Raw genomic sequence first — 17,617 nt, 5'->3', positions numbered from 1 at the left:
ATGGTAAATGGCATATTTTTGTGGAACCTCTTAAAATAAAGCTGAAAGTCTACACTTCGATCACATCTTGTGATTGTTTTATTTCAAATCTGTTGTATGTATAAAGTGGTGTATAAAGGCAAACTCACAAAAACTCCATCATTGTCCAAATACTTCTGGATATATATCCAGAAATATATATATATATATATATATATATATACATATATATATATATATATATATATATATATATATATATATATATATATATATATATATATATATATATATATGAGTGACAATGCATGACCACGATTGGGCGAAACAGGTGAACTTGTGCTTTTATTTAGGTCCAGTGATCAAAGGAGGGTGAAAGTGAAAGGGCTGGCGAAGTGACGGGGAGTGAGTGGTCATCCCGGAGCTGGGAGCGCCGCCACATTTATTGGCTACCAGCCGAGCCAAGTTTCTGTGCTCCGCCTCACAGCCATGCGGACTCAAACTGTCCAAAACAATGGGGGTGCTGAACTGGCGCTGTCCATTCAGCACCCTGCTGGCAGTTGTGTGAGGAGCGCTGATCCTTGTGCGCGGGCTGCCGGCCCACCATCACAGTGCCCCCCCCCCCCAGCTCCGAGACTACTGCCGGCAAGGGTTGGCCATGGATCTCGAACTGGCGAGAGAGCTCATCTGCATTGCCATGCAGAGCCCCGCTTGGTGCTGGACAGTGAAATTGTAGGGAGAGGAACCATCTAGTTACCCAGGTGTTGGTATCATTGGCCTTGGCCATCTATTGCAGGGGTGCGTGGTCAGTGACCAGGGTGAAGGGTTGGCCGGTGAGATAGTACAGCAGCTCCTTGATGGCCCACTTGATGGCCAGGGCCTCCCTCTACATAGCAGCATACTTCTGTTCTGTGGGGGTCAGCTTTCGTTGAGGACCGGGCGCTCCTCCCCTTCAAATATTTGAGACAGGACAGCCCTCAGTCCTGTCTCCGACACATCTGTGTGAACCGCGAAGGGGAGGTTGAAATGTCGGGGTTCCTAAGAATGGGGGAGCATGTCAGTCTCTCAAAGGCTTCCTTGGTCTCCCAACACCAGTGCACCCGGTCCGTTTGGCCTTTCCTAGTTAGGTCTGAGACAGGAGAGGTAATCAAGCAAAAGTTGGGCACAAAACAACGATATTATCCCGCCGACCCCAGGAAGGCACGTACCTGCTTTTTCGTGGTTTGGTGTGAGTAACTTTGGATTGCCTCCACCTTCTTCTCCTGAGGATCAGGAGCCCCCGGCAGATGCAGTACCCCAGGTACTGTACCTCTGTGAGTCTCACATGGCATTTCTTGGGGTTTGCGGTTAGCCCGGACTTCCGGGGCTCACCCAGGACCTCCCTGAGATGGCGGAGGCAGTCAGACCAGGTGGTGGAGTGTATTGCAACGTTGTAAATGGCATATTGGTGATGGGGCCAGAGGACAATATCCATCAGCCGCTGGAACATTGTTGGAGCCCGATGTAGGCCAAAGGAGAAGACCCGTGGCCGCTGGAGGTGGAGATTGCTGTCTTAGGCTTTGCGTCAGGGCTCAGAGCCACTTGCCAGTACCCCCTGATCAGGTCTAAGGTGGAAATGATGTGGGCCCTCCCCAGGCGCTCCACCAGGGCATCGACCCTAGGGAGGGGGTAACTGTCGAACTCAGACACCTGGTTGAGCTGCCGGAAGTCATTGCACAGCCGGATGCTTCTGTCAGACTTGGGCAATGGGACAATGACAATGGGGCTGGACCTGGGGCTGTTGGACTCTGGTGGGCTCTTTGATAACTCCATCACAAAGTATCTGGGTGACATCCTCCTCGATTGCCTTATGGCAGACCTCCGGGATGTGGTAGGGCTGCTGTCTCACCACGACTCCTGGTGGGGTTTTGATGTCTTGGTGGACCAGGCGCATGAGGCCCAGGGTGGAGGAGGAGACATCCGCAAACTGGTCCACCAGCTCAGCCAACTCCTAGCTCTGCACTGGGGTGAGCTCCTCTTCTTGGTGGACCAAGGTACGCTCTGGGGGATTTGTGGGAAGACTCACAAAGGCAAACACCACAGGGGCTGGTTCAGTCCACTTTTTCAACAAATTAATATGGCATATTTGGGTTTCAGTGCGCCTACCTGGCTGCTGCAGGCAGTAGTTGACAGGACTCACCCTCTCAAGGACTGTATATGGGCCCTGACAACAGACCAGGAATTTGCAAGAGGTGTCAGGAAGGAGGAGGAGGACCTTGTCACCGGGGTGGAACTCGCAGGGTTGAGCGGGCTGATTGGAGGTCCTCCTCTGTTCTTGCTGAGCAGCCTGCATATGCTCCCTGACAATGGAGATCACCCTGTTGATCCTCTCCTGCATTTCCTGGACGTACTCGACCAGGGAGCAATAGGGGGATTGCTGCTTTTCCCACGCCTCTTGGGTTATGTTCAGCATCCTCTTCAGTGTTTGATTGAAACATTCCACCAGCCTGTCAGTCTGGAGGTGGTAGGCGGACGTCCTCAGGTGCTTCACCTGCAACAGCCGACACAGAGCCGTCATTAGTTTGGACATAAAAGGTGTACCTTGGTCAGTGAGGATGTCCTTCAGTATTCCTTCTCAGCTGAAGAGTAGTAGGAGTTCACGGGCGATTTTCTGGGAGGTGGCCTTCCGCAGGGGAACTGCTTTGGGGTATTGGGTGGCATAATCCATGATCACCAGGATGTGTTCATGACCCTGAGCAGATTTTGCCAGCGGCCCTACGAGGTCCATGCCGATCCTCTCAAAGGGGACGCCGATAATGGGGAACAGGATGAGGGGCGCAGGAGCAGGCTTGTAGGGGGTGGTCCTTTGGCATTTCAGGGCACTGTTGGCAGAATGTGCAGACCTCCGTGTCCATCCCTGGCCAGAGAAAGTGGTTCTTCAGCTTCATCAGGGTGTTGCGGGCCCCCAGATGCCCCCCCATCAGGTCCAAGTGGGCCAGGTGCATGAGGGCCTGGGTTCGGCTGCAGGAAACTACCAACAATTCTTTGTGGAGTACACATCTGGAGAGCCAGGGTTTGTCCACAGATCGAGGGGCGGTGGGGTCAGGCACAGTCGGCATGGATTCCTCCCGGTTATTTCCAAAGGCAGACGGGTGTTGGCTGGGTTTGCCCCTGTCAATCTCCAGAGTGGCCACCGCTGGCTCCATCATTTTCACTATCTCTTGGGGGTTCCGGTCTCCTCTCATGCCCACAGCTTTCCACTCTTCGGGCGGCTGAGCTCTCAGAAAGCGGTCCATGGCCACCTTCTCAATGACCTCAGCTGCAGAGAGTGTCTCTGGCTGCAGCCACCTCCTGGTGGTCCGCAGGAGCATGTCCATCTGGCCATGAGGGGTGGCTTTAGAGTTGTAAGTCCAGTGGTGGAACTCGGCCACTGCGCTGGCAGAAGAGAAGCCGCAGCTCAGGAGAATCTCCTTTTTCATGAGTTCATACTGCTTGGCCTCGTCAGGAAAATTCACATGATAAGAGCAAGGGCGGAGGCCCAGTGCTCCTTGGGCCAATTTTCCTGCAGGGCCACCCACTCAAATGTAATCAGGCAGATGGCCCTTTTCTCACCTCCAAGAGTTCCTGAGGGGCGACCTGGAGACTCTTGACTAGCTCCTGGGTCACTGCCTGCTGCTGAAGGTGGGTCTGGAGGAATTCCTGAAACATGGGATCCATCTTCTTGCTGGTGTTTGTGTTCATGCCCGCATCCTCCACCACTGTGACAACACTGGACAACGATTGGGCGGAACACAGACACGGGGAGGCAGGAATAGTGATCAAGGGAGAGTGAAGGTGAAAGTGGAGGTTGCACAGACCTCCACATGCTAGACAACAGTACCCTTATTGCTGTTAGGCACCGGGATGAAATCCTCAGAGGCGTTGTCAGACCTGAGCAGTGGGCCCTGGGCTCCTCCTGGTGCATGACAATGCCCGGCCTCATGTGGCCAGAGTGTGTAGGCGGATGACAAAATCATTGATGCCATTGACTGGCCCTCACATTCCCCAGAACTGAATCCTCTGGGACATTATGTATCGGAGCATCTGAAGCCACCAAGTAGCACAGACTGATGACCTCAGTGTGCTGATGACTCTGGCTTCCATTCACCATTGTGACATCATTTTGTTCTCAACAAATTACACAATGTATGTAAGTAAAGATTTTTAACTTGAATATTTCGTTCATCAAGATCCAATGTGTGATTTAAATTTTTTTGAGCAGTATATATATATATACACTGCTCAAAAAAATTAAGGTTAATCTAAAGGCTAATCCTCACCGACCTGCACTACCTAGCATATTTCTAGCTAATGTAAGGTCTCTGGAGAATAAGATTGATGAACTACGGCTTTGGATATATCAGAAAATGCTTATAGACTGTAATGTTATGATTCTCACTGAAACTTGCCCAGACCTCTGCACTCCAAATAGTGCGAATAAGCTAGAGGGATGCAACTTTTTCAGAGCTGACAGAACAGCAGCGGACTCTGGTAAAGGCAGAGTCTATATAAACAAAGGTTGGAGTACAGACACTGCCGTTACTGAGGCACGTTGCTCTGCTGATGTTGAATACCTCATTATTGAGTGACATTATTGAGACGTTTCTATCTACCACGCGAATTCCCATGCGCCATAATCGCTGCTGTGTACGTCCCCCCAGATGCTTATGAAAGAGCCATGAAAGAACTCGGGGCTAGCATTGGCAAGCTACAAACAGAACGTCCAGACGGTGCCTTTATTATGGCTAGCGATTTCAATCAAGTTAACTTAAGGACTGCGTTTCCGAGATTTTTCCAAAATGTCTCCTGTCCCACAAGAGGTGACAATACTTTGGGTCATGTCTACACTAATGTGACTGAAGCTTACAAAACCATCACCCTCACCCACCTTAGTCAATCTGAACCCCTATCCCTGCTGCTACTCCTAATGTATACCCCCATCGTGAAACATGTAAAGACATCAGTGAGAACTGTGAAAGTATGGCTAGAGGGGGCGGACTCCTCATTACAACATCCGTTCCAGCACACAGACTGGAGTGCATTTGCAGGACTCTCATACGAACATTGACATCTACACTAATGCTGTTCTTCACCATCTGCTTGACCCATCCTGATGCCCTACTTCTGGTTGGAGTTCTCATCGGTTGAGTTCGCTCGCTGCTGCTGGGGGCGGCCCCATATGGACGATCTGAAGAACCATTTGGTTTGCTGGGGATAGTCCCACCTGGGGTCTGTGGAAATGGCTTGGGGATCACATATTGGGAGCTGTACTGTAATGGCCTGGGCCTGCGATTGCTGTAGTGGCTTTGGTGCTGCGGTTGCCAGGAACACCTTCGTACTCAGGACTCCATCAGTGGACAGTGGATAGATTTTAACCAACTGGACTTCTTGCAAAAACTTCTTGCACAATTGCACTATTTGTCCATGTAGTACACAATAATAGAAGGGATTTATTTATAATTGCACTATCTGTTGCACCCAGATGAGGATGGGTTCCCTTTTGAGCCTGGTTCCTCTCAAGGTTTCTTCCTCATATCATCTCAGGGAGTTTTTCCTTGCCACCATTGCCTCTGGCTTGCTCATTAGGGATAAATTTACATATTTACAATATATTTTTTTGTGAATCCATTTATTTCTGTAAAGCTGCTTTGTGACAATGTCCATTGTTAAACGCGCTATACAAATAAAATTGAATTGAATTGAATTAACATTTACATTTGGGGCATTTGGCAGATGCCCTTATCCAGAGCGACTTACAATAGTGCTTTGAAGTCTATCAAAAATACATTCTGATACTGGCTCACTAGGTCACAAACTAGGAATACCATCAGTCCAAAACTCTGTTGGGGAGGGGTTTTTTTTTGTTTTTTTTTTTGGTGTGAAAGTGTTAACTTAAGTACTTTATGAAGAGGTAAGTCTGTAGACATCATTTGAAGACTGCCAGTGACTCAGCTGTTTGGACATCTAGGGGAAGTTCATTCCACCACCTTGATGCCAGAACAGAGAAGAGTCTCGATGCATGCCTTCCTTGTACACTGAGAGATGGTGGGACCAGTCAAGCAGTGCAAGAGGATCGGAGGAAGCGTGGTGCCGCTCAAGGTGTGATAAGTGCTTTGAGATAAGTGGGTGCTGGTCCGTTTTTGGCTTTGTAGGCAAGCATCAGTGTTTTAATCTGATGCGGGCAGCTACAGGAAGCCAGTGGAGGGAGCGAAAATTTAGGAAGGTTGAAAACCAGTCATGCAGCTGCATTCTGGATCAGTTGCAGAGGACGAATGGCGCTCAGAGGCATACCTGCCAGGAGTGAGTTGCAGTAGTCCAGTCTTGAAATGATAAGGGACTGAACAAGCACCTGTGTGGCCTGTGAGGAAAGAAATGGATGAATTCTTCTGATGTTATAAAGGAGAAATTGACATGAGCGTGTCAGATTAGCAATGTGAGAGGAGAAGGACGGTTGATTGTCCATGGTTACCCCAAGGTTGCTTGCAGTAACCGAAGGCAAGATCAGAGAATTGTCTAGGGAGACTGCAAGATCCTGAGATGGTGATGCATCACCTGGGAAGAACAGCAGTTCAGTTTTGGTGGGATTAAGTTTCACCTGATGAGCTGTCATCCATGATGAGATGTCTGCCAGACAAGCTGATATCCGAGCAGAAACATGAGTGTCTGAGGGAGGGAAGGAGAGGATGAGTTGAGTGTCATCTGCATAGCAGTGGTATGAAAACCCATGTGAGGATATGACCGCACCAAGAGATTGAGTATAGAGGGAGAACAGGAGAGGACCAAGTACTGAGCCTTATGGAACACCAGTGGAGAGTCTGCGAGGAGCAGATGTGGATCCCCTCCATGTCACCTGATATGACCAACCTTCCAGGTAGGAAGCAAACCATTGCCATGCTGCACCACGAATTCCTAGGCTCATGAGGGTGGACAAGAGAGTCTTGTGGTTCACTGCGTCAAATGCTGCTGCAAGGCCATGGAGGATGAGGACTGAAGACAGTCTGGCTGATCTAGCAGCATGTAGCTTCTCAGTGATGGCCAAAAGGGCAGTCTCTGTGGAGTGTGCTGGTTTGAAGCCAGGCTGATTGGGATCTTGGAGGTTGTTCTGTGAGAGATAGCAAGACAGCTGATTATAGACAGTTCGTTCAAGGGTTTTAGAAAGAGAGAAGTGATACCGGTCAGTAGTTGCTGATGTCAGAGGAATCTAGAGTGGGTTTCTTCAGGATGGGAATAACCCTTGCTCTCTTGAGTGAGGTTGGTACATGACCAGATGTTATGGAGCCATTGATGATAGTGGTGATGAAGGGGAGGAGGTCTTGAGAGATGGTCTGGAGCATTGTGGAAGGGATTGGATTCAATGGGCAGGTGGTAGGATTGCAGGATAAGATCATTTGCAGTATCTCTTCTGTTGTTAGTTTAGAAAACTGTGTCAGCGAATGAGAAGGAGAATCCTCAGTGTGTTATGTAGGAGTAGGAGTAGAAGTGAATGTCTGGCAGATTTTTCCAATCTTCTCATCATAAAAAGTGGCAAAGTCTTCAGCAGTCAGGGAGGATGGAGCAGTAGGAGCGGGAGGGTTGAGTAGTGAAGAAATAAAAGAAACATATTAACAGATGTGTTGACTCAGTCACTGCCCTTAAGACTGTTAAAACATATCCCAATCAAAAGCCTTGGATGAACTTCCTACTGAAGTCACAAGATGCTGATTTCAGGTCTGGAAACTGAGAAGCTTACAGTGCATCCAGGGCCAACCTGAAGCGAGGAACCCAGGATGACAAGCGCAAATACAAGCTGCAGTTAGAGGACAATATTAACAACTCTGACCCTCGATGCATGTGGCAAGGCATCCAGGTCCTCAGAGACTACAAGCCAGCCAACACCATACCCTCAACCATTGAATGTTCCTTCCTGGAGGAGCTCAACACTTTTTATGCTCGCTTTGACCAGAAAAATACAACAACCAATTGGTGACCCCAGATGTCTCTCTCCACCAGAGATCTGCCCAAGTTTTCACAGATATATTTAACTTACCACTGGCCCAAACAGTTGTTCCCACCTCCTTCAAAACTGCCACTGTTGTGCCAATACTAAAGCATGGTTCTGCAACAGTGCTCAACGACTTCTGTCCAGTCACTTTTACCCCCATCTCCAAGTGCTTTGAGAGGCATTGGGTAAGATGGTGTGCCAATAACAACCTCGACCTTAACACCCAGAAAACCAAAGAACTGATTGTAGAATTCTGGAAGTCTTTGAGAATGCACAAACACACCTCTATCCTTGTTAATGGGATGAGGTAGAGCGGTTCTCTAGCTTCAAGATTCTGGGTGTCCACATCTCTGCTGACCTTTCCTGGAACCTCAACACCTCCTCTCTTCTCAAAAGGCGCAGCATCACCTGTACTTTTTGAGGTGAGTGAAGAAAGCTCACCTTGCTCCTCAGATCATGGTGAACTTCTATCACTGTACATTGAGAGCATCTTTACAAACTGCATCACAGTATGGTACATTGACTGCACAGTGTGTGACCAGAAGGCACTAAAACGGGTATTGAAAACTGCCATCATTGGAACACAGTTGCCCAACATTTCAGACATTTATCCAAAGCAATGCTTGCGGCGAGTGAGAGGTATTGTCATGGACACCTTGATAATGCAGAAGCAATTGAAACATTCTCCCATCAGGAAAATGCTACAGAAGTCTGCAATGTCGCACAAAAAGACAGCTTTTTCCCATCAGCTGTACTACTGCTGAACTCAGCTTCTAAGCATTAACTGCCAGTCTCCACCTAATAACTAAACATTAGCATTAGGCACAACTGTTATCTGCAATTATTTGCAAATACTTGGACATTACTGCATTACCTGTCATTATTACTATCATTTATATCATACTGTTATTTGCACATTATTGCTATTTGCACATCTGCAATTTTATCCACTGTATGTATGTATCCACTGCATCATATTGAATGCATCATGCTGCTTACCTCTACCTGCATACCATTTATCTCAACTAACTTTACCATAAGTCTTATTTATTCCATTTAACTTAATTGCCCCTTGCAATACTGGTATGCATCATATTGTTTACCTTTACCTGTACACTGTTAACTTATTGCACCATAACTTTGTCACATCATTTTAACTCATTTGCTATTTGCACTACTGTTTGGAAGCTAGCTGCATTTTGTTGTCTCTATACTCTTACTCTGACAATGACAATAAGGCCAGTAGTAGGTCATTTACCAATTTAACCAGTGCTGACTCTGTGCTATGATGAGGCCTAAATCCTGACTGATACATTTCATGAATGTTATTCCTATGTAGGTATGAGCATAACTGCTGTGCTACAACCTTTTCTAAGATCTTGGAGATAAAGGGGAAGTTTGATATTGGCCTATAGTTGGACAGCTGACAGGGGTTGAGGTCATGATTTTTAATCAGGGGCTTGATAATTGCTAGTTTAAAGGATTTAGGTACATAGCCAAGAGAACCACTGATTATTTTTAGAAAAGGTTCAATTGCTTCTGGAATTATCTGTTTGAAGAAATATGTAGGTAAGGGATCTAGTATGCAAGTTTATGATTTTGATGAGGAGAAATTAGTGAAATTAGTTTCTTCTAATCATTGATCTGATATTGTTATATAATTATCTACAGGGTTAGTTATAAAACTGTCTGATTTTAAATTAATAGTCAGAATTTTCTGCCTGATATTTTCAATTTTGCCATTGAAAAAAATCACGAAGTCATCACTGCTATATAATGATTGTGTGCACGTTTCTATTGTGGTCTTATTCCTAGTTAAAACTGCTACAGTATTAAATAAGAATCTAGGATTATTTTTGTTATCTTCAATTATGGTGGAGAGATTAAAATTAAAATTTTCTTTTAAGTGGAGCTACCTTATCTATCGTTTAGCAGAACGTTGACTCTAAGCATTCAGTGGCCTGATCAAGTTCTTTGGGATCAGACGGTGATCCATAATGGTTGGTAACTCTGGGAGATTATTGAAAAAATCTGTGCAGTAGCTGACATGACTGTATGTTTGATGTGGTAGCATGACAAGCTGCATATATTTTGATTAAGACACATTTTAAATGAGATGAGATAATGATCTGAGATAGCTTCAGACTGCGGAAATGTGACTATATTTTCTATATTTACAGTTTATTGAGCATCTCATGGTCATCAGGACAAGGGGTAACACTTGTGGTTGGTGGGAAAGGCCTCTACCCACCTAGAGAATCTGTCTACCACTAATAAACCAGATCCCAATGTGGGGTTGAACCACCTGGGATGAACAGCATTTCAGTTTTCCTGGGATTAAGTTTCAGCTGATGAGCTGCCATCCATGATAAGATGTCTGCCAGACATGCTGAGATCTGAGCAGAAACCTGAGTGTCTGAGGGAGGGAAGGAGAGTTGAGTGTCATCTGCATAGCAATGGTATGAAAACCCATGTGAGGATATGACCTCACCAAGAAATCGAGTATAGAGGGAGAACAGAAGATGACTAAGTACTGAGACTTTTGGGCCACTAGTGGAAAGTCTGCATGGAGCAGATGTGGTTCCCCTCCACTTTCACCTGGAATGACCGAGCCTCCAGGTAGGAAGCATTCAAGGATTTTAGAAAGAAAAGACAGAAGTGATACCGGTCGATAGCTCCAGGATCCAGAGTGGGTTTCTTCAGGATGGGAAGAACCCTTGCTCTCTTGAAAGCAGTTGTTATGGAGCCATTAATCAAAGTAGTGATGAAAGGGAGGAGGTCTTGTGAGATGGTCTGGAGCATTGTGGAAGAGAAGGGGGATGGTGAATGTGTAGTGTAGGAGTTGAGGTAAGAGTGAAGCTCTGGCAGATTTTTTCTTCACATTATAAAAACCCTGCAATTCTTCTTCCAACAGAGGTTGATGGTGAACCACATGATTATGCTGCAGCAATAACCAAAGTTTGCAGTCCTAGGCCTGACTTACGGGAAGTTCCATTGCCCAATGCAGATCTGGAGCTGTTTGTGGAAACCTCAGCCTCATGTGACCCAGCCATATGACCCAAAATACAGGCAGGGTATGCAGTAGTTTCCCAATATGAAACAGTTAGAGCAGAACGACTACCATCCAACTTCTCTGCACAGGCAGGCTGAGCTGAAAGCTTTAACAGAAGTGCAAGCATGCTGAAGGAAAATCAGTTAATATCTACACAGATAGTAGATATGCATTCGGAGTTAAATGTCATTTTGGTACACTATGGAAAAAAAATAAACTTTCTCGCATCCAGAGACAAACAGATAGCACATCATTGTTTAGTGAACCTCTTGAGGCCGTGCTACTCCCAAAATAGCTTGCAGTATGCAAATATGAGGCTCACACTAACAACAAAGATCCTATATCTCTAGGTAACGCAAGAGCTGATGCAGCTGCCAAAAATCCAGCCAAGCTAACCACAACAGCCTCTTGTCAACTCACTAGCATTCCACAAGAACTAACGCCTTCAACAAACCTGCATGATTTACAGAGCATGGCCAACCTGGAAGACAAACAACAATGGAAGTGGGCACAAGCCACCTTCAAGGATGGTATTTGGTATGGGCCTAATGGTAACCCCTGTCTTCCAAAATGTTTGTTTCTTTTTTATGTTAGGTTGACACATGGAGTTGACCACCTGTCAAAAGAATGGATGGTCTCCCAGGTAAACAAACACTGGTTTACTAAAGGGTTCATTAATTTCTCCCAAAAATTTTGTTCAAGCTGTTTTACCTGTGCCCAACACAACACAGGTAGAGGGCAGCAGACGCCAGTCAGCATGCAAAAACAACCAACGGAGCCACTTGAGTCTTTTACACATTCCTCAACTTTATTAAGCTGGTGTCTGTCATCTGGCTTTGCTGAAACAGACAACTATGTGTCATCAGCATAACAGTGGAAGCTAATACCATGCTTACGGATAATTTTACCCAGAGGTAGCATATATAGATAAAAGAGCAGTGGGCCTAAAACAGAGCCTTGCAGGACACCAAACTTTACCTTAGTATGAGAAGAGAAGTCACCATTTACGTTTACAAACTGATAACGATCAGTCAAATAAGACCTGAGCCAGGAAAGGGCTGTTCCCTTAATGCTTACTACATTTTCTAGTCTATCGAGGAGAATAGCATGATCAATGGTATCAAAAGCTGCACTAAGGTCAAGCAGCACCAGCAAGGAGACACAACCCTGATCAGAGGCCAGTAGTAAGTCATTTACAACTTTTACCAGTGCTGTCTCTGTGCTATGATGAGGCCTAAATCCTGACTGATACATTTCATGAATGTTATTCCTATGTAAGTATGAGCATAGCTGCTGTGCTACAACATTTTCTAGGACCTTGGAAATAAAGGGGAGGTTTGATATTTGTCTATAGTTAGACAGCTGACAGGGGTCAAGGTCAGGTTTTTTAATCAGGGGCTTGATAACTGCTAATTTAAAAGATTTAGGTACATAGCCAATGCTAAGGGAAGAACTGATTATCTTTAAAAAAGGTTTGATTGTTTCAGGAATTATCTGTTTGAGGAAACAAGTAGGTAAAGGATCTAGCATACAGGTTGATGATTTTGATGATGAAATTCTCTTCAAGGGGAGTAAAGCGTAGTTGTTTATCTAATATTATCATATTATCATCTACAGGGTTAGTTATAGAACTGTCCGGTTTTAAATTAATAGTCTGAACTTCTAGCCTGATGTTTTCAATCTTACCACTGAAAAAATTCATGAAGTCATCGCTACTATATAATGATTGTGTGCGTGTTTCTATTGTGGTCTTATTCCTAGTTAATTTTGCTACAGTATTAAATAAGAATCTAGGATTATTTCTGTTATCTTCAATTAGGGTGGAAAGATACACTGATCTAGCAGCACTAAGAGCTTTTCTATAGCTCAAAAGGCTCTCCTTCCATGCTATTTGAAATACTACCAATTTAGTTTGACGCCATTTACATTCTAGTTTTCGAGTGGTCTGTTTTAAAGTTCGTGTGTGATTGCTATACCAGGGTGCTAGCCTTTTCTCCCTAATTATTTTTTCTTTTAAGTGGAGCTACCTTATCTAGCGAGTTGCAGAACGTTGAGTCTAAGCATTCAGTTGCCTGGTCAAGTTCTTTGGGATTCTTTGGTGATCCAATCATGGTTAGTAAATCTGGGAGATTACTGATAAAACTCTGTGCAGTTGTTGACGTGAAAGTACGTATGACATGGTGATGTATTATGATTAAGACACATTTTAAATGAGATGAGGTAATGATCTGAGATAGCTTCAGACTGTGGAAATGAGACTATATTTTCTATATTTAATCCGAATGTTAATATTAAATCAAGAGTGTGACCACCACTATGAGTGGGTCCTATTACATTCTGATTAACCCCTACAGAATCAAGTATGGACACAACTGCTGTTCTCAGAGAGTCTTCTGGATTATCAAAATGAATATTAAAGTCTCCAACAATTAATGCTTTGTCTAAAGAAACAACCAGGTTAGAGATCTCAGAATCTTCCACTGACAACAATGTATCTAAGTCATAATCCTAAGTCATAATGATTTTTTAACTGCATGCACAGCATGTACAGTTAAAATATCCACAACTTTGTCTTCGCTCTGAGGATTGCACCAAATACAGTTATTATCATAGTCAATAATATAACCACACTTAGTCATAATATCTAAGCCTAAGATACTGCGACCATCACCAGTTCTGTTGAGCCAGGCTTTGTCTTTGAAATCATCTTTGCCAATTTGGAATGACATGTTTTCTGTCTGAGAGGCTAGAGAAATTGTTCCATCAAAACCTTCTAGTATTATTGTTTTCTTGCTTTTCTGTGGGGGATTGTCTGAATGGAGAATCGTTAATGAAGCACCAGAATCAACTAACCACTCATTGCATTGGCCTCCAACAGCAATATTTACAATCCCTTTTTTGTTCTTGGGCATTTTGAGATAGGTTTCAAACTTAGAGATAGCCCATTCATACGGCTTATCAACAATGTTCTCTATTCCATCACACACACCCTGTGATCCATGATTGGTGATGTATTTGACAATCATCTTTTCCATTTTTAATTATTATTGAATTAGGTGTCGTAATTCAATAGTTGTTCACAATTTCCTTCTCAGTGATTACACGTTATCTAGTTATTTTACGATATACGTAAATCTATTTATTCACTTCTCCTGTACTTTGTACACTAAGGAATAGAAATATCAGCACCATGTTAGGTTTCTGAACTTCTCTGTCTCACTGCTTTGGACACAGCCACACTCCGTCAGGCCTCAAAATGTTCAACTATAACATTTATAAACAGTTTAAAGTATAACACTGCCGCAGTGCATCGGACTTACTATAAAAGATTCTGTTACAGTTCAGAAATAATTCTGCAACCACACTGCGTCGGGTCTATTCAGTTTCATTAGAATTTCCAACAGAATTAGAACAACTTAACAGCCAGTTTCAGTTACGTTAGAAACTTCAACTTTGTTTCAGTTACTTTAGAAATAACAGATCTGATACAGCTCTGCCACCACACTATGTCAAGTTGATTGAGTTCCGTTAGAATCTTAAACAGAATTTGTATAGAATAGGCTTAATAACTCCTCCTGCTAATACTGAATAAACTAAATTCTCTTCTGCCCTTAGGATTTTTCTTTTCTAGATTTTTTAAACAAGGGGGTTCCCTGACAAAAAACAGCATAAAAGAAAGAAAACAGTTTTCTCTTACCCTTCCCTGATTTTTTTTTTCCAGAAAATCCTGGCTGGCTCACCAATGTAAGAAAAAAAATGAATGGAGAATGAATGGAAATTACGTCGGGGTTCCAATACTTGTAGAGTTGATTAGTTAGATAGATAGATAGATAGATAGACACATACATACATACACAGACAGATAGATACATAGATAGGGTGCCAATACTTGTAGCATTGATTAGATAGATAGATAGATAGATAGATAGATAGATAGATACGGTGCCAAAATTGTAGCATTGATTAGACAGACAGACAAACAGACAGACAGACAGATAGAAAGATATATACGGTGCCAAAATTGTGGCATTGATTAGACAGACAGACAGACAGACAGATACATAGATAGGGTGCCAATACTTGTAGAGTTGAACAGATAGATAGATAGATAGATAGATAGATAGATAGATAGATAGATAGAGCTCCCGGTTCCCAATATCATTGGGAAATCTGTTCCTTATGGAGAGCACTGACTTGGAGAATCAAGAGCCATGTTGTGTGAGTGATAGTGCCCTGCCCAATGGGTCCCCCTGTCAATGGCATGGACATTCATAGGATGTGGAAGTGGCTGTGTCGGGATGTTCAGGTGGGCGACCGTGTCCTCGTCGATAAAGTTCCCTGCTGATCCAGAGTCAATTAATGCTGTGAAGACAGAAACCATACGTGAGTGTTGTACTGAAACCTGGAGTGTTAGCAACTAGTGAGAGAAAAAATGGACTGAACTCACTGTGTTGAAGCAGGGAGTGCAGCTCCCTCTAGAGGAAGGGTCCAACCTGGCTGGGGGCTTGGCATGTAGTGGGCATAGCCTGGTGAGGCGTTCTTTGCTTCTGCAGTAGAAGAAGTGGTGCTTACTATGTCACTTCTCCCTTTCTCCCTCACTGAGCGTGGTACCTGCCAGTTACATGGGTTTAAGCGAGAGGTTGACATGCAGAGAGCTCCCTGTCTCCTGGAAGGGGCGATGGCTGTGGATCAGATGGCGAGGTCAATCAGGGATTCAAGGGTGAGTGGTTCATCGTGGCACGCCATCTCCATGAGCACATCCGGATTGAGACCAAGATGAAACGCAGCTGTGACAGTACAGAATTCGAGTGCACATTCTGCTACATGGCATGAGCCTTGTGACAGCTGCTCTCCAGCAGCTGCTTTCCAGCCTCCTTCCCCTCAGGTGTGTGATCAAACACATGGCGAAATTGTTCTGTGAATTGTTCGTAGGATGATGTGGGCTTGCCTCCTTGCTCCCACACTGCCGTGGCCCACTTTAGCACTTGGCTGGTAAACAGGTTCATGAAGCGTATAATTTTATTGGGCTCGGACATTTCCTCGTGGCTAGCAAAATACACAGAACACTGAAGAACGAATCCTTTACATAGTGAGACATCACAAGAAAACTTGTCCGGCAATGGCATTGGTGTACTGGGTACCGGAGCCGGGGTAGGAGCACGGAGCGCGGTGGTGGAGGTGAGAGCTTGTGAGAGCATGTTGACTTTAGCATCCAGGTCAGCTAAACGCTGCAGCTGCTCTCCCATCAGCTGTCCATGTGCCATGATAGCCTGTCGCCAGTCCGGCTCTTCTGCTGGATCCATGATGTGATGCGAAGTAATCTGTCACAATAACCAGAGGTGAAATGGATTCAAATGCAGTAGAGCGTATATTTACTGAAACAGGCAAGCAGACAAATCCAAAGTCAATCTCAATAAACAGGCGTGGGAAAGGCGAGGCACTATCAGCATAAACAGAGCAAAGACAAAACTCAAAGAACCAAGAAACTAGCAAAGTCAAAAGTGCAATAACAAACACAGGAAAATAAGGCTTGGTAAATGTCAGAGGTGGATGCATAAACTGAGCGTTTACTTCGCAAATTCTTGTGAATGAAGTCTTTCTTTTAAAGTGTGTGTGTATGTGTGTGTGTGTGTGTGTGTGTGTGTGTGTGAGATTGGGAACAGGTGAATGTGTTCAATAGTCTGGTGATTGTGAGCCCTTCTGGGTCTCCCTCTAGGCTATCTGCCTGGACGTTCAGGGTGGCTGGTGAAACAGTGAATTTTGTGCATATTCAGCCCATGGCAGGAACTGGGCCCAATTTTCTGGGGTATTGGCACAGGAAACGGCCGATTTCCTGATTGGACCTCTCCACCTGTCTGACTGCAGATGGTAGCCAGAGATTAAACTGACCGTCACACCTATTTTGTCCATAAAACTGGACCACACCCGTGAGGTGAACTGAATACCAGTATGCTGGGGATCTGAGTTCACAGACAGAGTTGACCCACCAGAAGTCAAAAGGAATTTTGGCCACTTTGAGCTTCCGTAACAGGAAAACCGTAATTCCGATCAGTCAGAAAAGTCATAGCAAAGTGAGAATAGGCTGTAGGTCTGTAGCGAGTTTGGTGCATGTAGCTTGAAAGCTCTGGGAGAAGTAGTGTTTTAAAATTTTGGGTCTCATAATAATAATAATAATAATAATAATAATAATAATAATCTTATAAAAAAGTATGTTGGCTTTGTCAAGCCAACATAACAACAACAACAACAATAATAATAATAATAATTATAATAATAATAAGCTTATGAAGCAGAACAATATGTTGGCTTTGTCAAGCCAGCATAATAAATCAGAGAACAATTAGTGTGCTGTGACACAAATATACTGGCCGATTGTTACACCCACATCGTTTTCGTTTACAGATTACATACTTACATTTAACTCGAGGCTAATTTGTTCCTTTTCACCATCCACATTTCCTATATGAGTTAGAACTTCTCATGTGTCCCTTTTCCCTATCCATATCTATCCTGAGAAGCAGGAAGCGCGCTGTAATAATGGGCCACACGGTGGTGCAGTGGGTAACTTTGGCGCCAAACATTTCAAG

The 17,617-nt window shown here is 44.4% G+C and overlaps 1 long non-coding RNA gene across 1 annotated transcript; it reads right to left on the bottom strand.

Annotated features, from left to right (window-relative positions):
- Positions 1 to 291: 291 nt before the first annotated feature.
- Positions 292 to 17,577, bottom strand: LOC113523760 (uncharacterized). Its single transcript, XR_003402456.3, has 3 exons — positions 17,446 to 17,577; positions 15,478 to 16,351; positions 292 to 15,392 (listed from the first exon to the last, which is right to left on the bottom strand). It is a non-coding gene; the product is annotated as an uncharacterized LOC113523760 (long non-coding RNA).
- Positions 17,578 to 17,617: the final 40 nt, after the last annotated feature.

Source organism: Pangasianodon hypophthalmus, chromosome 17 (assembly GCF_027358585.1).
Source record: "Pangasianodon hypophthalmus isolate fPanHyp1 chromosome 17, fPanHyp1.pri, whole genome shotgun sequence".
NCBI lineage: Eukaryota > Metazoa > Chordata > Actinopteri > Siluriformes > Pangasiidae > Pangasianodon > Pangasianodon hypophthalmus.
The sequence above is the reverse complement of the archived record's forward strand: the minus strand, read 5'-3'. Positions and strand labels throughout refer to the sequence as shown.